Source organism: Bidens hawaiensis, unplaced genomic scaffold (assembly GCF_021521415.1).
Source record: "Bidens hawaiensis isolate Kalapana, Puna unplaced genomic scaffold, B.hawaiensis_p1.1 tig00035392_1, whole genome shotgun sequence".
Classification (NCBI taxonomy): Eukaryota; Viridiplantae; Streptophyta; class Magnoliopsida; order Asterales; family Asteraceae; genus Bidens; species Bidens hawaiensis.
In genome coordinates, this window is record NW_027496145.1 from 201,105 (window position 1) to 224,602 (window position 23,498).

General features: G+C 33.7%; 2 pseudogenes across 1 annotated transcript; both read left to right on the top strand.

Moving 5' to 3' along the window:
• The first annotated feature begins 12,135 nt into the window (after positions 1-12,135).
• Positions 12,136-16,593, top strand: LOC143587238 (uncharacterized; annotated as a pseudogene). Its single transcript, XR_013144845.1, has 3 exons — positions 12,136-12,249; positions 13,550-13,899; positions 14,575-16,593. The product of XR_013144845.1 is annotated as an uncharacterized LOC143587238 (transcript).
• LOC143587239 (18S ribosomal RNA) lies at positions 12,548-12,835 on the top strand (annotated as a pseudogene).
• Positions 16,594-23,498: the final 6,905 nt, after the last annotated feature.

A 23,498-nucleotide genomic window follows, 5' to 3' on the forward strand; every position in this document is an offset into this window, starting at 1 on the left:
TATAAAATTTGGACATGGCGGGGCGCCACCACTCATTATTTACTTTCATAAAACAGAGTAGCGTGCTAATTCTTAAGTGCATGTAATTCTCACCACCTCAAGGTATGAAGATTACGGTAATACTCGCTATGCCTTATCGAATTTTCAGCTTCACTATCCCACCTCAAGATGAGAACCCACAAAGTTTATAACTATTAAGTATATTAATAATAATCAGGGAAACCTTTCAAGGCTAGTTGGGCCTACCGACACATCACAAGTTAAGTACGCTTTCTATTTTTTTTTTAATCTCATATATATTAGTAGTTTTTAAAAACCAATCCCCAATTTTTCTATCATTTCCCATTTTGTTGCAAAACATAAAATTCAAGGGACACATTTTTTTTACTCTTTCTGTTTTACTTTCATACAAATATATACTTTATTTATTTAGTTTTTGTTTAATTTTTTTTTATTAATTTTTCTTTTATACTACCTAAAAACGTCAGTTTCCCATCCCCACACTTAAATTTTACATTATTCTCAATGTGAGACAGGAAAAAGACAAAAAAAATAGAGCAAAAAATAGAAATTGGAACAGACTCCCCTGGTAAATTGCAATGGTCGTGTGTCATGAGTCGTGTTCCGTGCCTCCAATTCGAACGCTATTAACAAACTATTTCTAAATAAAGTAATATCTCACGAACGAAACTGGCAATCCTGAAGCAAGTGGAATCCCCACACTTGTTTGTTTAAAAACCATAGTTCGTCAGCCATCTCATAAGCAACCCTAGAATAACCTGCAAGGAAGAGAAGAAACACCAAGAAAAATAAAAGAAATAAAAAATATGAAAATAAAATAATAAGAAAAGATATTACCGGGTTGCCTCCCAGAAAGAGCTAAGTTTACAGAAGATTCTTCAGCCGGACTCACTCCTTAAACCTCAATCAGAAGGCTTCTCCTTCATCCTCTTCCCATCAATGCTCCTCAACACTTTCCTCTTACAATTGGTCGGGAAGAAACCAACTACAGAGCTCTCATGGACCCAACCATACGAATTAAACTCGACCCACAAACTCTTAAATTTCCCAGGAACGAAATGTATGATATGCATGTAGCTAAAGACATGGTGAACCCTACATAGTGATTCGATGAAGGTAGACGAGTATGACGAATTCCTACGCACAATTTGATCCCTGAGCCTCGGTATCCTTTCTCTTTTAGCCAATTTTTCAAACCTCGACACGTCCCGAATGGAGATTGAGTATGGTTCGTGTTTTGGCTTATCAGATTTGATGTGTAATGTCGTACGAATCGAGTCACTCACATCCTCATGGCTCTCCTCGCAAGGCTCCCTCTCGATTCCCACACTTGGTCGTTATACAGTAAATCTTCAAGACACTTTAAATCACCAAGTGGGTCAGACTCTCCTTCATCTATAGCAGTAAAATCCATCAACTCTTCATCAAACTCACTCCTAAACTCGTCCTCCCAAGAGAGAGCACATTCCTCAATCTGAATTTCCGTCTCAACATCTTCAAACTCAATAAAAGGCTCACTAAGTTGTGACTGACTCATTAAGCTTAGTCGAATTACATCTAAAGCTTGTTGGTTCGGAAGTGGGGCATTTGGATTAGAGTAATAGATGATACGTAACCAATCGAATATTATCTCATCGGGATCTGGTATTTGCTCGATGAATTCACCGGATGAGTTTTGATAACCAAGAATATTCCCCTTTAAATCATACATCAAACGGAATTGAGGTTTCACGCGGTTTTTTTCTATGTGAGCCATAATCCTTTGTATTTCTAGCTGCCACATGGTGTAACCTCTTTGTTCCTTATGGGGGTATTCTTCAAATCCGATCCCGTAGTAACACTCCATGAAGATCACTGTTAAGATAAACTTAAATAGAAAAGGATCACCGACAACAGATAGTAGTAAAATAAATTAAATAAGAATAATATGAAACTAAAACTAAATAAATTAAAATAACTAATCAAATCTAAATATAAACACAAAAATACAATAGGCAAGTCCCCAACTCGCGTCGTTCTCCAATCACCTCAAACTGTGTCCCCGGCAATGGCGCCAAAAACTTGATGTGTGAAAATATATATAAATAAAATGCGGTTCACAACTAAGCTTTAAAACCAAACAACGTAAACTAGCGTCACACAAACGGCAAGTGTACCTGTCGCGTGTAGCAAAGTCAAAGGAAGTCCGGATATCGAACTCAAGGGCACGTGAGGTGGCTTGGAAAACTAAACCCTAACTAAGTACTGCCTAATAACAATATTTAATTAATTATTATTTTTTATTATTTTATTTAATTAATTTAAACTAATTTAACTAACTTACTTGACTTAACGAAAATAACGAGAAAACTTAACGGCACTAACGGAGCTCTCAAATATGATGAAGAGGAACCACCTGGGTAAGGAATCTTAACGACTATCAACGACGCTCGGGTGACAACGAACACATGAAACCGGGTTCTAAGGATGATCTAACTAGACAATAGTAAGGGAAAATAGGTCCCCACGGTCAGTTTTACTAAAGACCCCTAAATACGTCTAGAAAGAAAGGTAAAGCACAGTTGATTTTTTAAGTACCCTGATGTGCTAAAAGTAGTTTAATATTATTAACTAAAATTACGCTAATCTAGACACTAAGTAATACTTTAGACTCTCTAAAACTCGACCAAACTACTAACCAGCAAGTGAACCGATCGACTCTAGTAAAGCTAAGTAGTCCGGATATCGAACCCACGAGACTCTTTAAACTACGTAAACTAGCTAAATTAGACTCAACTACAGACACGACTATTTATTTATTATTTGTTTAAGGGGGGTTTTACTAATAAACTAATTAAGAAAACTAAAGACGACTTAAACTTAGAACTTGGACTTAATTCAGATGATGATGAGATAACAACCTATGATAGAATCCCCTAAATTTTAGTTGTTAATTAATCAGGAAAATGTTTAGTTATGGACTGGGATCGTAGAATAGACACCTAAGAGAAAACTCGAACAGGACCCCTGACCCTTCTCAAGAGACACCTATGGGTTTCTAATAAGTTTTAACGCACACCGGTATTAATAATCAAGTTTCCTTACGGTCACCTAATTATTTAAACGAAATCCTACCTCACAGCGCGGAAATCAAAGGCAGTTTAATATATTTAATTAATTCAATAGACAATAATTAAATAATCAAACCTAGACGGACTCCTTACGAAGAAATAAATCTAGCAAGATCAAATAATAAAGATCTATCAATAACCTAGCACGTTACAAATTTAGGTTAGCAGTACACTTAGGTTTATTTAATTAATAATTATTATTCATATGATCTAATCGCGAATCAATCATAAAATAGTCAAAAACACAAAGTAGATGACCTAATAGCAACCTATCATAATAACAAACAATAATCAAGACAACTATGGAATAATAACAATTAATCAAACAATCCTAAATATGCATACGCATCAATTTAATATAATTAAACCTTTTACTAAATCATGAAACCATAACGATAAACAAATCCAAATCAAAACACAACGTCAAAATAGGTTCATCATAACCCTAAGCAGTCTATAATGTTTAGCCTAACATCTTAGGTTTAAACAAAACAATCAAATAAGAATTCATGGCAGATATAAAAGAAAACGAAAGAAAACAGAAGATAAACCCCGTGTTCTTCGTCTTCAACCAATACGCGCACCACCGGATGATTCTTCAACTCTAAAGCCTTCAAAAGTTGCAATCCTAAGCCTTGGAACTCCCAAAATTTGTATGGCTCTTTAGGTTATGATTAAGGTTAAGTTTAAGGGTGTTTATATAGACTTTCAACGCCCAAAACTTAAAATTAGTAGAAGATTCTGGAAATCTGAGCCCATGGACCTACATTACTCAAATATGTTAGTAATATACAAATCCTAATAAAACCGAACATAAACTAATAAAATATTATATAAAATATACAAGGGAATTATATATATTTATCATTATATCATACCCTAATGATTTATTACTTGGTCCGTATCAAAATCACAAATTCCACTAAGGTTCGTAATCCTAACAAACTTAGGGAATAAGGGGTAATTCAATATTAAAGATTAAATAACTCAGCTAACAAATTAACCTAGTCAACGGCTAGAAAACCGAACGAGGTCTCGCAACGGCTAACTAAAACGACTAGATCAAAGAGATAAACCGACTTCTAATGTCTTGGTCCGACTAAAAGGAGATGAACTACTGAGATAAACAACTCTAACCAATCAAACCCTATGGTGACGTCTACCACAAACGGCCAAAAACACCAATTAATCAGTCTAGCATACAATCCTAAACAAAACATGAAACTAATTCATGTAAAGATAAAATCACACAGGGTTTAATTAATAAAATATTGACAAACTCAATAGCAATCATAGAATAAACCATAATAATATGAACTTGACAATAGTAAATAAATTATATGTTCGTTAATCAATCCAAAACAATCGTCAAAACGTCATCAATCAACCAAACCTATGTAGTTCTAATAATTTAGCTACTCATAATAATAATAATCAAAATCATAATACTTGTTTTCATAATGAGTAACAGATAATATAAGTTGACAATTTTGTGTAGGAAATAAGAAATTCGAACCAATGAAAAAGCAATTCCTTATGTTGAACCCAACCACTAAATTATTGTCTTCTACTCCAAGTTGCCGCCTCCTGTCTTCTAGCAAAAAAAAAACTAGATATTTAAAGTTTTACTCATCCGTCTCAAGTTTATTAAATACTACATTTTAGCTTGTGATCTCTTAAATCATTTCAATTCAAATACGAACCATTTAAGAGTAATATTTAATCAAAACTAGCCCAAAAGCTACCCAAAGGTGTATGGAATATTTATTTATTTTATATATATTTTAGACCCCATCATATTTACTAGGTTAGGTACCAGTGTGATACACGGGTTGGATAAATTATATTGTAAAAAAGTCAATGAATATAAAGATACACTTATTACATCTAATAAATTACAATAAAATAAGACAAAAAGAATTACATGATAAAGCTATCGTAAATCTCTAAAAATCTCTTTATATACAACGTTCATAGTCTTATTTGAAACTTGACCGTCTTCATAAAAAATTAGTACTTTGAGTCCTTCTCTTGCTTAACTCTTGACAGCGCAAGATATAACTGACCATGAGCGAAAACTGGTTGTCTCAGAAATAAACCAACCCTAGAAAGAGATTGACCTTGGCTTTTATTGACTGTCATTGCAAAACAAACAACAACGGGAAACTGCCTTCGTTGAAATTTAATCGGAATTTTTTTAACTGTTGGTATAAGATTTGTTCTTGAAATATAAGTGCAATCACCAATATTGGCTCCAGATATGACAACAACTTCAATAACATGATTATAAAGTCTCTTTACCTGTAGTCTTGTTCCATTACAAAGACCATTTTTTGGGTAAACATTTCTAAGTAGCATGATTGGTACTCCAACTTTTAGTACTAACTTATGATTTGGCATTCCAGAAATTTTTAATTCATTTAAAACATCAAAAGAGTACATATTTTCTTGTAGCGTGTCACGAACATTTTCATCTGGACAAATACTATCAGAGCTAAGGTATTCTTTCTCTTCTCCTAGAACATGGACAACAATCGATCGTTAACCTCCTCAACGTTAACTACCTCATTTGTTCTTTTGTTTCTTGTATTTTAGACTTGTCACTTCCAACGGTTAACCTCATATTTTTTGTTAGTTTAAGTAGTTTGCAAGTACCCCAAAGGTAGGATGAACACAAAGATGCATTAACAATTTCTTGCCTCGTGGCGCCTTGAACAACAAAAAGAGTTTGTCTAAAATCACCACCAAAAACGACAACTTTTCCACCAAATGGCCTTTCAAAATTCATGTTACCATTTTGACCCAACATGTCTCTCGTGTTCTGTCCAAAGCTTCAACGCATGTTTATGAGTCATAGGTGCCTCGTCCCATATTAACTCTGTTTTCTTTAATAAATGGGCAGCACTGGTGTTTTTTTTAATGCCACAAGTTGAAACCTCAGTAAGATTTATGGCCAAAACATTGTGTAATTATCTTCCAAGACACTTAGGTCCTTAACATTGTTGCCTTAGTTGCGTCCATGACAAATCTGGAAAAAAGTAAATTTATCTCAATAGAATAAATATAATGTTAAGACAAAAATTAGAACAAAATGAGAAAAAGTTAATAACAATATCTTTGCTCTTTGCCTGATGAAAACTTACACTTAGAGTGAATCAATGAAGTAATACCAATGATGATTATTAGTATTTATAACAATGAAAGAGAAGATGTGTATCGATTTTGTAAGGAAACTTAATAAATATAATTACAATAAAAAGATGAAAAGATCATAAATTTAATTCTAATTGAAGTAGATTTTGAAATTGACTAATCATTCACCTAAATATATAGAAGGAATAAAAGGAAACAATAATAAATGTGATTAAGAAAGAAAATGTCAACTAAATATTAAAACACAGTTAGTAACAATTAACATAAATATATAGAAGGAATATTAAAACACGATTAGTAACAACTAATTGGTTAGTAGCAATTAACATAAATATATAGACAGAATAAAAGGAAACAATAATAGCTGTTATTAAGAAAGAAAATGTCAACATAATCGTGCTTTTCCAAAATTAGCACTTACTATAATAATTAACAGTTCTATTATCCAAAATTAGTTTTCGTGTTGTTCGTTTCTCAGCAGTATTTTTATTAACAACCGTAAAAAAATATGAAGGAAAGGTGAAAAAATATGAATATTAATGGTTATTATATGCTCAACTGATTTTGAATATAAAATTATAATGCATTACGCAATAGAATCATATATGCGAGATACCGTTTGAAATCTACTAATATAATTAACATTACGATCTAGTGTATTATGTGTAAATAGATAGTAATTAAATTATTTAATTTAAGCAGCTAAGTATAATGTGTAAATCTATAATATATATAAACGAAAACCCTAAAATCCTGCATGTCGCGATGTGGTCGCTCCCCCATTTTATGGAAATCAACAGACTGCTTGATTTTTAAATGGAGGCCTCTCATTGATTTAACCCAAATTCACGGGTATGGGTCTTACCAAAACCAGATAGCTCTTAAACGGGTTATAACATCTCATTAAATTAAAAATTAATCTTACCAATTATTTGATATGAAAATCCTATAAAATAGGGATATACTAAAATGTAATATCCAATTTAAAAAGAAAAAGATATTATTTATATTTAATAAACAATTTGTAGTAAAAATCATAAGCGGGTCATGGGTCACCAAATCCAGATAGCTTTTAAACGGGTTATAACATATCATTTATTTATAAAAACCCTTTCATCATCAAATCTTAAGTATATTATTAACTTTCTTACAATAAAGAAATTAAAATCCAAAAAATAAATATTAAAAAACGAAAAATGTAAAACAATCATTCTCTTAAGCAATCAGATTGTTTTATTGTAAACTAGCTTTTGAACCTGTGTATTACACGGGATTTATCAAACGATAAAAATAAATAAGGTCCGTTATTTCAATTGTGATTCTCAAAATACTTACGAATTAATTTAATGTAGACTTAAAGGAAAAACAAACGGGTAAAATTACTAAAATAGCATAATTTTGGAAACATCGGTTGTGGATTTACAAGAAATTTAAAAAATGCGCTAAAGTTACATAGTTGGTCAAACTTCAGGTATGAAAATGACACCATGTTATAAAATCGACACTATGTTATAACCCGTTTGACAAAATGATTTTGACCCATGACCCATCAAAGTTAGAATGAATAAGATGAGAGATTAGAAATTAGAATAAATGCAGGCTTGACACCTAAGCTTCAACATTTTCTTTTATTAGTATTGTAAGATAAGATAAGATGAAGGCTTCTCATGCATTTCACCCGAATTCACGGGTAAAGGTCTCACCAAACTCAGATAGCTCTTAAACGGGTTATAACATCTCATTATATTAAAAATTAATCTAATCAAATATTTGATATGAAAATCCTATAAAATAGAGATATACTAAAAATTAATATCCTATTTTATTTAAATAAAGATATTATTTATAATTAAGAAACAATTTTATAATAAAGAAAATAAACGGGTAATGGGTATCACCAAACCCATATAGCTTTTAAACTATATTATAACATATCATTTATTTATGAAACCATTTTATCATCAAACCTCAAGTATATTAATTATTAACTTTCTTACAATAAATAAAATTAAAACCCATATATATATATATATATTAAAAACGAATAATGTAAAACAACCCCCGTAAATACGGGGGATAAAATCTAGTTTAATATAAATAGTGAAATCTTACTAATTAGTGTATGAACACGATTTAATAGTCATGCCGAGTAACTCCAATTCCGTGTGTCGAATTTGACTATCAGCAGAGCTAAGGAAGTAACTCTCATGCACTTTAGCTTTTCTATTATCCAAAATAAGCTTTCATTCTAGAAATTAACATGTTGCTTCTCTCGGTTGATTGACTAAACAAATAACAAAAATCACAAGATAAATATTAGCCATAAATTAACACTTATTAATTACCTAAAATCAACTATCAATCAACATAACAAATACAAATGCGAGAACAAAATCAAATAAAATAACAGCTTAAAACGCGATTTCTAAGCTTCGAGATAAGCGAAACGCTCCTTAAGGAATAAATCCTTTGTATGTAACTAATGGTAAAGATAAATTTAAAACAAAACTGATCACAAAATTATGAATGATGAGTTATTACTATGTTTCTTACCATTATACTAAATAGTTTTAGTTGCTATTAATTATGAATTATTATTAATATAAAATATAATCGTTGTATATTAAATGTTTATGTTTTGACATAAGTGTACATTATTGAACTTCGTTTGGATTTATGTACAATGTATAAACCATAAGAAAGACAATACAATTTCTATTAAATATAAACCATATTTGCACTCTGCACCTAAGTCGCACGAAGAAGTCATAAAATACTAAAAAGGTAATTAAGACAAGTTACATAAAAAAAGCCGGAAACGAAAACTAACATGAAAATGCATAACATCACATAATTAAGATAAAATCATAAAATACAAAAAGGATATTTCACCTAATCAATCCAAGGAAAATACCCTTCCTTTAACTCATCAGCGAAGCATCATAACATGTTGTATGCTGTAGCTTTCTCCTCAAGGACACTTGTCTTGATCCCTATCCTCTGGTCCCCAAGAGTGATAGTCTCAATGCTGCAATTTGAACAGAGTAAACTTTCGTCATCAGATTTATCAATATCAGCATCTGAATCAGCAGATGTAATTGTAACATCAGGTTTAAGTTGAGCAGAATGAAGCAATGGTGGCATGACAACATTCATGTAAGGGAGGAAATCTTGCCCTAAGCACTTGCAAAGTCTTGCCCATGCCTGCAAAAGAAAAGTTCAGTTATTAATACAACAAAGCTTATATATTTTAAGAAAAGTTTTGTAACATGAAATAGAAAAAGAGCATACTTGCAACATGTAGCTTATTGTAGGGTCATCTGTCTCCAGTTGGGAACCTTGCAGTGACATAAGGGCATCCATAACCTTAAACCACACAATAAATTATTAGTCGTTAACACAAATATATGCATATCTGTGTATGTAAAACAAATATAAGAACTGAAAATCTTTACCTACTTGACATCGTCCTTGAACTTATCCATTTACAGCAGCCATTCCAACCAAACTAATGCACTTCATAAATTTGGCACGAAGCATGCGATTAGTTTTGTCATTTGCATTCCAAGTATGGTTTTTAAATAAGGAATAACCGCATCATAATACTTTTGAAAATGCTCCTGCCAAACATATACAATTTGAGAACTAAAATTACAAGAAAATAACCAAGTAAAGAAACAAAAATGAATATGTCAAACACCTGAGATGAGTCACTTTAGAATCATTAGCATCACTTGCACCAATTTGACATACAAATGTGATAGCCGATTGGAATAGGGATTTAGGGTATTAAATTATTAGAGTTTGCGTACAATTGGAAAATATAGATTCGAATACGGATTTTTATGACGATTTCAAGAATAGGAAATTAGGGTTGGCAAAACAATAGAATCATACCAGGGTTTAGAAATATACCTATTTGAAGATCCGGATTTGATGTACAAACTTCTGATGAATGGCGATTTGAACCTGCAATGGTCTTTGGTCGTATCTTGTGAATTGTCTGATGTAAATGGAAGATTTGAAATTCAAGAGTCGGTGCATAATTAGGGGATAACTGGTAAGGCATGATAGGAATGTTTTGAATCTTTATTTAATTTTAATTTTGAAGCTAAAATCTAAAATTTTAAAATTAAAAAATATATTAGAAATTAGATGAGAGTGCCACTTGGCAAATTATTGGGCCAACTAAGGGGATTGTGGTGAACCACATTTTCATATATTATAATAGTAGATTATTTTAGGGTTTTTTTTTTGAATTTTCATATATTACATTGTAATTCACTAATTAATTAAAAAAAAAAACAAACTCTAGCATCCTTATCAAGATTTAATCATAAGCTCGATCAAATATCCCAGCCCTAACCACCCTTCATGAACTCGAGCAGGTTGGCCCAGCCCGAAAGGGCGATTACGGGCTAACAATACATACTAATCCTGAAGTTGTGTTTTATCTACATATGTAAAAATTTATAGGAAAAATTTTTACCTAAAAGTGTTGTCATGCAACCTTTTTATCGAACATTGAAAAAGGTTGGCTACTTCCTATCAGGCTTGATAAAATTAGCGGGTGGGCCATTTGCATGTAAATGGCAATTTAGCCCATTTGCATGTAAATGACAATTTAGTTCAGTTTATCTAGTTTTATTTTTTTTAATTAATCCTACTTTTTGGTAATTTTGTTTTGCCTTTCAAGGAAAAAATACACTTATGATGCATTTTGTGACATAGATGATAAATTGGAGAGAGGGGGGGGGGGGGGGGGGGAGGGTGGATGAAGATTGTGATGTGGTATGCATTTATACATTTACCATTGGAGATGGTCTAAAAAATCAATTATATCTAATATAAAAATATTAAGAAAATAAAATTATATAAAACTTACAATCCTGTTTTATACGATCGTCATTTTATATAAATCGTAAACCAAACCGTTTGCTACCGTTTGAAATTTTTGAAAAGAGCTACAAAAAGTTAAGTAAACCGACCGTGAAACGAATCTGATGACCAATTTGAGAGAGTTCATGGTTTTTTAACGGCACCGTTAACACCCCGAATTAATATTATTGCTAGCAACTAATAAAGTCTTACTTAACACGAGCGACCAAGTGTATGACCTTTGGGATTCAGATCCAAATGCAGGAACTATTGAACCAATGTCCAGATTTAAATAAAAGATCAAGGATGAGGATGGATCAAGAAAAAAAATATATATCAACATTTAATAAAGTTCATTTATACATCTACTATCACGACTAAAGCAAACACATGTGATAATATGAAACCAATAAATGTTTCATCCGTTCATCTTTTTGCGAGATGCTAAAGTTAATCGTTTTAAAGCGAAGAATTTTAACTACAATGATATTACTACACATAATATCAGACAAGTACGTTAAAATCAAACGAGTACACTAAAACACGCAACCAAAAATCCATTAGAAAATTACCAAAAATATGAACATAACAAATACACATAAATTACAACCTGATTTATAGAACTTTAACCGAATTAGTAAGTATAATAGAAACACAAAATCATCAATATACTTTATCCATTCCCCATTGGTTAATTTGTAACCTAGCATTATCGTTATCAACCAACAAAACCTCACTTAACACAAACTTGTAACCTCCTAAACCCAAATACAAACACGAAAACTACTAAACTGCAACCACAACAAAACATTATTAACCATCAAGGATAAGGATAAACACACATCACATCATTCAAAAGTAAAACACAAAAAAGAAAAAAAAAGTTATTATGTAAAAAAATCCTTTTTTACAACCTCATATGTTAAATGTGTCGTCGCTTCACAACATCATGTAACAATAACAACAAAATACTAATAATAATCCCGCTTGATATCAAACTTTCAAGACACCTGTCCGCCACCTCCTTCACCTTCATTCGAATCCAACCAAACAATCGGTTTCAAAATCCCCAAATTAACCCTCAAAGGTACTCTAATTCTTCTGGGTTTCGCCCCAATTTCGATCTCAATTTGAAATTATTTGTCTTTTTGCGATCTGGGTTAGTCTTTGTTTCTGGGTTTTGTGTTAATTTCATCCTCATTGCCGATTGAAGCGTGAATGTATGAATGTTTGATTTCTAGGGTTTGAGTTTTGTGAAATTGACTGTCGAAAGCCCTAAGTTGTTGGTTGTTTCTAGGGTTTTTGTGGGTTACTGTACTGGTAATGCTGAATGTGTTGTAATATTGTGTGTTTTAGCATTATCGGTTTTGTGAAATTGACTGTCGAAAGCCCTAGGCTTTTTAAGTCCGCCGTCAAATCCCAGGGCTCAACTCTGGACAGGCGGTGGAAACTACCAAGCTGGAGTACGGTAGGGGCAGAGGGAATTTCCGGTGGAGCGGTGAAATGCATAGAGATCGGAAAGAACACCAACGGCGAAAGCACTCTGCTGGGCCGACACTGACACTGAGAGACGAAAGCTAGGGGAGCGAATGGGATTAGATACCCCAGTAGTCCTAGCATTATGAGTTTAACATGCTAGTATTTCAAGATGCTGTAAATATAGTTTTTTAGGTTGTACATATAAGCTATTTGTATATTAAATGATAAATAAAGCTTATTTATAGCTATGTTTTTTGGTAATTATATTTATGGCCAGAAACCTAGGAGATTTAATAAAAAAACAATTATATAAATAAGTTGCGCTCACGCAGGAAATCTTTGCGCTTGGTTTTAGATAGTATCGCCTTGGTGCGCTTAACACTTTTAAAATCAATCTGATTTCTAGGTTTTTATGAGTTCCAAAACTTTTAATGCTGAATGTGCTGTGATACTGTGTGTTTTAGGCGTTTATAATTATGCATTTGTTTCAATTTTGTGTACATACTAACATTTTTATGAAAATTGATCTAGACTTTTGCATGCTAGTATTTATAGCTGTTGTTAGTATAGTGATTTAGATTGTACATATAAGCTATCTATATATTAAATGCCAAATAAACCCTATTTATCGCTAGGTTTTGGGTAACTAATGCTAGTAATCTATAAGAATTAATAAAAAATTATATAAATAAATTGTGCCTCGCGTATGAAAAGCTGCGTGCTTTGTGCTTTTTAAAACCAAGCTTATTTTTAGGATTTCTGTGAGTTCCAAGAATCTTATTGATGAATGTGTGATACTATTGTGTGTTTTAGATGTTTATAATGTTACATTTACTTCGATTTTCTTGTGCCAATTTGTTGGGACTGAAAATTAACATGTGATATATGTATCTTAGGGCATAATTTAGGGCATGGCTGGGAAGAAAGTGATTGCTATATGCCAGTTAGGTGGCATATTCAAGACTCTTGGTGATGGTTCATTGTCATATGACGGTGGTGAAGCTCATGCTATTGACATCGATGAGGATTCAAAGTACAATGAGTTTTACATGGAAGTCGCAGAGATGTTTAACTGCCTTCATAATTCTATTTCTATAAAGTATTTTCTACCCCGGAATAGGAAGACGCTTATCACAATCTCAAATGATAAAGATCTGCAACGTATGATAAAGTTTCATGAACATTCAAGCAGCATTGATGTGTATATCATGGTGGAAGAAGCTGTTGCTCCCGATGTTTCGACCATGCCTGCTAGCAGGTAGTTTTAATTACTCGGTTATGATATTGGTTAGAACGGGAAGTTTCAGCCCGTTTATGTGACATGAGATGTTTCGGGTCATATTTGGAAATTTGAAAATTTAGCTGAAAAGGAAATGTTATGGTATAAAGAAGTGTTTACAATCTCACATTGTTTTATTAAGGAAAAATAGTTTTTTTATAGATTGTTTAAATTAGTTATTTAGGAAGTTGAAGGACAAAAGCGGTGTTTGGTGGGCCTGCGAACACTTTTTTCTTCATTTAAATTATATTAGAATGTTTGATAGCTAACAATACTAACTTAGAAATCAGATTAGGGACATTTCAGAACTTTAAGGTACCAATTGTTTTTATATATATATTTTTTAATATTATTTGAGGATAGTTTTGTCATATATCACATGCAATTTTATGATATATATGTAAATCAGTTTATTACACATATGTGTAATATGGCTATTACATATATATGTAAACTTGTGATTGCATATATGTAATAACAAAACTGCCCTCTAATATAATATATTGAATATACAAAATAAATAAATAAATTGATTGGTTGTTAGCAGCTCTTGAAGTTCTTAAATTATCTGCAGTTTCTGAAGAGATACAAACCTTACTAACTTAATCCTTCATTATACTAATCGTTTAGTTATCTTTATATTTGGTGTTGCAGGTCAAGTAGAACAACTTTATCAGAGGCTGGAATCCTTGCGGACCCCACTCCATGTGTGTTAGATGATGACATGGACGAGATAAGTCCACATGTTCTCCTAGATTCAACATTTGATGTCCCCGATGATCTTGCTAATGTTGGCGAACACATCGTTAACGTTGACGAACATATCGTTCACGTTGATGAACACATGATTATACCTTCTGAGATCCCTTTATCCATATCACATCCACTTTCTAATTCTTCTGAAGAAAAACACATGAAAGCCGCACAACAATGGCAGAACAACATTACAGGTGTCGGTCAAAGATTTAACAGCGTAAATGACTTCCGTGACGCGCTACGAAAATACTCAATTGCACACCAATTCGCTTTCAAATATAAGAAAAACGACAGTCATCGTGTGACCGTTAGATGCAAAGCTGACGGGTGTCCGTGGAGAATACATGCGTCAAGACTTTCAACCACCCAATTAATATGCATCAAAAAGATGAATCCGACTCACACTTGTGAAGGTTCGATTGTCACAACAGGGCATCAAGCGACTCGAAGTTGGGTCGCGGGGTGTTATTATGGAGAAACTAAAAGTATCTCCGAATTACAAACCGAAAGATATTGTAACGGACATTAAAGAACAATATGGTGTTCAGTTAAATTACTTTCAAGCGTGGCGCGGTAAAGAAATCGCAAAAGAACAACTTCAAGGTAGTTATAAAGATGCGTACGGTCAGTTACCGTATTTTTGCGATCAGATAATGGAAACAAATCCGGGAGTCTCGCTACGTTTACAACCAAACCCGACTCAAGTTTCCACCGTTTGTTTGTTTCTTTTCACGCTTCGTTATACGGGTTTCAACAAGGTTGCAGACCGTTATTATTCCTCGGTAGCGTACCGTTAAAGTCAAAGTATCAAGGAACGTTATTGGCTGCAACAGCTTACCGATGGTGATGATGACGTGTTTCCCGTTGCGTTTGCTGTTGTGGATCAGGTTTCCGATGATAACTGGCTTTGGTTTTTACAACAACTTAAGTCTGCATTGACCACGTGCCACGGTTTGACCTTCGTGGCTGACCGTGAAAACGGTTTAAAAGATTCGATTGCTAGCGTTTTTAGGATAATAACGTGTACCATGCGTACTGCTTACGGTTATTATCCGAACAGCTGATTCGAGATTTAAAAGGACAGTTTTCGCATGAAGTTAAACGTCTCATTGTCGATGATTTCTTTGCAGCAGCGTACGCACCGAGACCTGAGGAGTTTCAAAAGTGTATCGAGAGTATTAAGGGTATTTCACATGAAGCTTACAGTTGGGTTTTAGAAAGTGAACCATTACATTGGGCAAACGTGTTTTTTCCGGGTGCTCGTTATAACCACATGACGTCTAATTTCGGTGAAGTTTTTTACAGTTGGGCTTCAGAAGCACACGAATTACCGATAACACAAATGGTCGATACAATACGCTGTAAGATAATGGAGTTAATTGACGATAGACGGTTAGCTTCCAACCATTGGTTGACCAGGTTGACCCCCTTTAGAGAAGAAAGATTAGAAAAAGAAAGCATTAAAGTCTGTGCACTTCAAGTTTTCAACTCGGATTCAAGCGGAAACAAGTATGAGGTTCGTGGTGACACGGTCGAACTTGTTGATGTTGATAATTATGATTGTAGTTGTAGAGGGTGGCAGATTACCGGGCTGCCTTGTTCTCACGCGATTGCGGTTATTGGTTGTCTTGGGCGGGACCCGTATGAATATTGTGCTAGGTATTTCACATGTGAAAGCTATAGATTAACTTATTCTGAGTCGGTGAGTTCTGTTCCGAGTGAGGATAAATTATTGCAGAGAGATTTGTCTCAGGCGGTTGTGATGGTGACACCGCCACCGACGCGACGGCCTCCGGGGCGGCCGCCTACTAAGAAAGTTGGAACGGCGGAGGGGAATAAACGTCTGCTTCAGTGTAGTAGATGCAAGGGTACCGGGCATAATAAGTCGACTTGCAAGGAGTTTGTCTGAACGCGAGGATCGGGTAAGTTATGCTATACTGTTGTTTTTGTGGTACTCTTTAGCATCTTTTACTCACTATGTGCGAGTGCATTATGTGGTTCTCGTTTTCTTAATATATTATTGGTTCTGAAATGAAATTCATTTATTTATTTATTATTATTCTTTTTCTTTTTTATGTTAGTGGCTACTAATTTAAGTTTGGTTTTTCTTTCTGGCAGGAGTGGAATACAATGGTGAGTTTCAGCGAGTTTGTTAGTGTTTATTTTATTTCTTGGTGAGAATAAATTGTAGGAGAATTGAAAAATGTTAGCAAGGATGGTTGTACAGTTAATGGGTTAGATATGATAATTGATAAGCAGCTGCAGACATTTTAAGCAAGAAACAAGCCAAAAATGGATATTAAAACAGTCCCAAAAACACTTATTATTAGCATAAACTCATGTTAACAAAATTGACAATCCACCTGCATAATCACCGTCCGCCAACACCGCCATTGTCGTTGCCATCTGTCAACGGCTCCACCACTGTTAGCGTTGTCACAACCTAGCAACTAGGGGTGTGCATGGGGCGGTTTTTGCCCAAATCCATAACAATAACCGAGATGTAGGTTAATGCATAACCATAACAATAACCGTCGGTTATGACGGATTTGGTTAATTGATTTTAAAGGTTATAGCGAGTCGGTTAACCGTGATCAAAACAATGTAACTGAGATTAAAACTGGGCTTGAGTATTGTTATTTAACGTTGTATTTATAGAATATTACATTACATCTAAAAAAGACATGGCATGACTATTCTTAATTAACAGTGAAGTTGATTTGGAAACATAGAAAATCGTCAGTTGATTTGAGTCACAGAAGGATTGAGATTAATAAGGAGTACTTTAAAAATTGAATTTGATTGTGAATACTTAAATGGAAATTTTAAATTCCACAAAATTGAATTTGATTGTGAATATTTATGGGGTGTTTGGGATTGCTTATTTTAAGCGACTTATAACTTTTTAACTTTTGAAAAAGTTAAAAGGTGTTTGGTATTGTGTTTTATTGTGAGGGGATAAGTTAATAAGTTACAAAGTAGTAACTTACTAACTTATGGGAAAAATTATAAAGAGGTAAAATACGAAATCCCAAACACCCCCTTAAATGAAAATTTCAAATTCCACCGTGGATTACTAGTTTGTGAATGTACAAAGAGTCAAAATCTCATGCACATGTTAGTTATACTAGTAAGTGTGTCCGCGCGTTGCGGTGGGGACCCAATGGGGATATAATCGGTATGAGTTTGCTTTGCAGTGCGGGGGCAATGCAACGAGGATTCAATAAGTAATTGTTTTAGCACATCGTGGAGGGGCAAGATGTTACTCTTGTGCTACTGGTACACATGCTAGTATGTTTGTGTGTTTGCATGTAATCGATATATGAAATGTTTTCTCAATTAGATATATCCAGTAGCTCCCTTTTTACACTACTATTTTAAACATAAAAAAGTTTTTTCAAGTAATGGTACTTATTTGATTAGCCATAAACATATAAATGAATTTTTGAGTAGCTCTGTTTACACTACTATCTTAAACATAAAAAAACTTATTTCAAGTAGTAATGGTAGTTATTAATCAGCCATAAACATAAAAAACGGATTTTTGTCGGGTATAACTTATTATAAAAGAATCTGCACACAAAAATAATCATCTTTGTCAATAGTAACAATGGACACCAAATGGAGACAATGGTGTTTTATCATTAATAGAATCTACACCCAAAAATAATCATCTTTATCAATAGATTTCATTTATGTACCATAGATGTTGTAATACAACTTCCATTATTGTTGGATTTTCCTACAACTATAAGCTGGCATTCTTTTAAAAAATTCGGCTTACAAAATCTTTCATCAATTTGTAGATGCTTAAAAGCAATCTGATAACATCAGTCCTATTGATACCGTAAAGACTCTTCACTGCCCATGGAAACGAGCAGTTTTTGACTTCGTGGTTATATAACTTCTCTAACTTGAGCAAACTGCTTACAAAGCTTTTGTGTAACCTATCACAAAAGTAACCCAAAGTGCATTTTTATTTAATAAAATCTCCTAGCTCATCCAAAAATTTTAAAACATTATTCAAATAATAAAAATTCAAGAACGTTTGCCAAAAGTATAGCTAAAACAGTTCAAATTAAGGGTGTGCACGAATCCGAAATAACCGAAACCGAATAACCGAACCGTAACCAGATTAAACAAAACCAAAAAGAAACCTACAATTTGGTTTTCTATTTTTTCTAAAACTATGTTTTTGTTTTGCTATCTACCAAAAACCAAACCAAACCAAAACCCATACTAACTAATTTGTGAAAAACAGAGTTCAAACAACTTATGCAGCAAGAACAAACCTGAGCCAACTTATGTAGCTCTTTTTCCTAATCTGAATAATAGTTTTATTTGTAAAACGTATCTGAGCTCAATCAACTATATAATAAAAATAACTTTTATGTGATTATGTATCTGAACATACCTATTTGAGTCTCATCTCATTTCACGCATCCAATTGTTCTGCTTCCCGTGACATTCATTTCTTAACATCACGAGTTTTCGCCTTGCAAACCAAACACATATCGTTAGACACAAAATAAGCTATCAAGTTGAGTTATTAACGACTTGTAAATGCAGACAGGTAGGGCCGGTTAAAAGGTCAAAAAGAATAAAACTTGAGATCTCTTTATCATGTATAAATTGCAATGCATTTACTATATATAACCAACACAATAATGATTATAATTGAACTAAAGGACTTTTAAGTAATAAAACTAAATAGATTAGTGGCATAAAACATACTAACTTGATACGTTGACATGTAAAATGATGCATTTGTCATTTAAAACATGCTTTGCCACATCCATCGGACCGCCCTATTTTATATTTAGGCAATGAGACAGCTGCCATTGCTTTTGCAAGTTTGCATTACACAGGTGATGACGAATTACCATTTTACCCCTACAACTTTCTTTCATTTCATAGCCCTTTGGTTAAAAAAAATAGTAGTTGCTGATCAAACAATTTCACCAATTGTGTTGTAACACCAGTGTGCTCATTTAATAACCAACACACAAATACTAATTTTTTCAAGATTAATAAAGAAATTGGGCTAACACGTACAATTAGGAGTGAACAATAAACCAAAAAAGTCACTCGTTAATAAAGACCTTGTTAACATGTACAATTTCAAATGGTTACCGGGTTATTTTAAACACATGTAACCCCAATAACCTGCAACATGCTAATGGTAAGGCAGTTAGCTTTGCTTAGAGCTTTGCTTTAGCAGTATTTATCATCTATACGAATGTGTTTGGTAAAATTAGTTGCAGATAAAATGACATAAAAGTACATATATTATTAGGCCCCTTATAATTGTCAAAGTGTTATTTTGTTCTTAGAATTTTCAAACTTATTTCTAAAGCAAGCTTTAGTACCGTATTTGTCTAAACTTGTTTCATGAATAAGCTGTGGTCGCACGATATCATACAAGTAAGTACATCTGCAAAACATGTACTAATGTAAGATTACATACAATACACAATTAATTTAAACACAAATTCACTACAATTCAAGTGTTTTAAAAAAATAACACGCATCATCTGTGCAGGAGTTCGATTCGTTTCCTTAAAAATGTTTTCTATTAAATCTTTCAATAGTCAGACATATATATTTATCTTTTTGACACAAAGGAACTTATAACATAAATATATAAATATAATTCAAAGGCTAAAGTCAATTACGTTTAAATTCACCTACTCTGGACCTGTGCATCTCATTGTTATACCCATTCTGCCATTAAGCCTATCCAATAGTCTGTTGGTTTGAGCAGCATCTGCAATAACACAATAATTTCATTGGAATAATAGACACATTTATGTTCGTGAACGTACCTTTATGTTCATTCATTTACGCTAATTTAGGTTTGATCATTTGCGTTCATCATGTTTATTAGTTAACATTTGTTTAAATTCACTTTATATTCGGTTACATTTTTGGACCCACAACAAGTCAAATGTAGTTTGTATTATTTTTCTAGGTCCTATAGATTGTTTCTCACGTTTAAGTCGCTCGTTATGTTTGTTCATCTATGTTCAGTTATTTAATTCGTTTATGTTTGTGAATCGTTCGTTCATAGTTTATAAAACTTGAACAGGTCAGCGAGTCACCTTTAATTAATCAATGAGTCAAATTGGGTTATGTTAAGATAGTCAACAGGCCAAAATAGGTACATATTAAAAAACTGTTAACTTAAAAAAGGGTCCATCTAGGTTAGAGGGTGGGGTAGGGTGTACTTTCTTTTTTTCTAAAATGACTCATTTTAACCCGAATCCATTTAGGCCAAACCCATTTTTACCCCACCAAATTGATACCTTTTCAAAACAGCCCGTATTGCCCGAATTCGTCTTGCCTAGAACCTGCTCGGACCTGAACCCGTCTGACCCATCCAGTTTTTCCTAGTTACCTGAATTAGAAATTGGGAGCAATGGTGGTTGCTATTTCCCAGTTTTTCCTAGTTATGGTTGATTGGAATTCTTTATGCGACTTTTGTGATGGTTTGATTGGAGAGTCCAGTGGTTTCAATGATGCTTGATTGCAGGGGTTATGATAGGAGAGTTATTGTAGGGTATGATTGAAGAGTTAATAACCCTCATTAAACCTTGCCGGAGATAGCATCGAACGTCGCGTGAGGTGAAATAGAAGGTCGCCGGAGGAATGAAATTGAAGTTGAGCGTGGGCTGCAAGGTTATGTCATTTAACTTTTACGGCGTCTCCCCCAAATGTGTTAAATAACCATATTTTCCATCTTATATGTTTTATAGTTAACAAATATAAATATAAATATAAATATAAATATAAATATATATAGATTATGGAATGTTGGTATGAGTTATATAATATGGAATTTTTCAAACATGATACGCAATATTTTGTTAATACATGGGTCATTAATAGCCTTAACTGATCCGTCTGTGATGGTTTTCAAAAAATTACTAAAACGACCCATCGGTTTTAGGTTAGGTTATTTCAGTTTGGTTTTATTGATTAATGCGGTTATGGGTCGGTTAATTCAGTTTTAGGCACACCCTTGCTGGCAACTGCCTCCTGCACACTATTATTGACACAACCACCATCATCTTTGCCTGTGACTGCATCACCATCTTTGCTGCCTTCTACATAGCCCCCGCATACAGAGGCCGTCTGGTTGCCATCTTTGCCCGTTGATAGCTGTTCTAAAATAAAATAGAGCTGATGAATCAATTTTGTCTTTTCTTTTTCTAAAATAATTCATTTTAAAATGAGTCTATAAATCACAACATGTTTTGATCCTAAACGAATTGTTACTTCTGTTTAAGTTTAAAAATGAATAATTATGATTTGGGCATGTATTACTTTCTTTTTAAACGATAACTAACATACTCTCCAACAATACCCTTTAATTACATCTTTTTTGACAATCAAGAAACTTGAGCCATCAACATTTAAGAAAATATAGTCTTTAATAATGTGCTACCATCAGGACAAGTGCCCTTTGGTTGGACTTATATTACTTAAAATAAAGTCTTATTCACCGTTCATTTTTAATCAATTACGAGGCGACTTGCTTCCTTACCCATTAAGAATGGGGGTTTGGGGTTGTATTCAGAAGTAGAGGCTTCCTCTTATGCGTTTGTGGCCTCGAGAGCCCAATCGTGGGTGCTTCAGGATCACATTTTGCGAGACAGTGGTATATGTGGGATGGATTCTGATTATTCTTGTGCTCTGGCTTGTCTTCGTGATATGATTCCAAGCGTCAATTTTAGCAGTTTCTCTAACAAAGAGACCGCCCCCTGTACAACCCAGCATGCATTGGCGAGCGCTCTTTTTAGTAAAATTGTTCACGACATGGGGTCACACTTTAACATGACAAGCAGACAAAAAGCCATTTTTGAGTGTCTACAAACACCACATGCTCAAGATTTTCTTCTTCCTATCCCTATAGATGGGTTAGGCCAGCATATGTCTCTAGTGGAGTATCGTAGTATCCTTAAGTATTGCCTCATGATTCCTCTATTTCCGATTGATGAGATATGTCATGTTTGTCGTAAGGCGTGTTTAGACTCATATGGGGAGCACGCGGTGCACTGTAAAGAGCTCACGGGATTCAAGTACCGACACGATCTGGTTAGGGATGTGCTCTTTGATATATTCAGGCGAGCTGGAATTTCTGTTAAGAAAGAAGCACCTGTGAATTTCCTGACTGACCCGTCGGAGGGAAGATCATCTCTTCGACCGGCTGACATTTTGGTGTTTGGATGGATAGGAGGGAAACACGTGTGTGTGGATTTAACAGGGGTTTCTCCTTTGGTGGGCTTAGGGAGTAGTGGTTTCGCAGTTGGTCAAGCCGCATTAAAAGCTGCTTTAGGTAAGGTGGCAAAACATGAAAATGCGTGTCTTGACAACCAACATGTATTTATTTCTTTTGCTTTTGACACTTTTGGTTTCCTCGCACCTGAAGCTATGGAGCTACTTACCCGGGTTCAGCGGGTCATGCATAGTAATGTTATGACTCCAAGATCAGCAAATATAGTTTTTAAAAGATTGGATTTTGCGATTCAAAAAGGGATAGCGGCGCAGCTTGTTGCCCGCTTGCCTTCTGTTTCGATATAATCTAAACTTTTCTTTAACAAGATATTACGGATTTGCTACACATAACACATTTTATACACAATGATTTTTTTGAAACAAAATACTAGTGGAATCACAGGCAACAGAGTTATGGCATTTGCTCATAATCAACTTTTTGAATGGTTGGAAATTTAGCGTAAGAACACAAACGCAGAATTAGATCTCAACCAAGATTGACTGTTTATGTTTATTATAATTCTTGACACACTTACAATGATCCC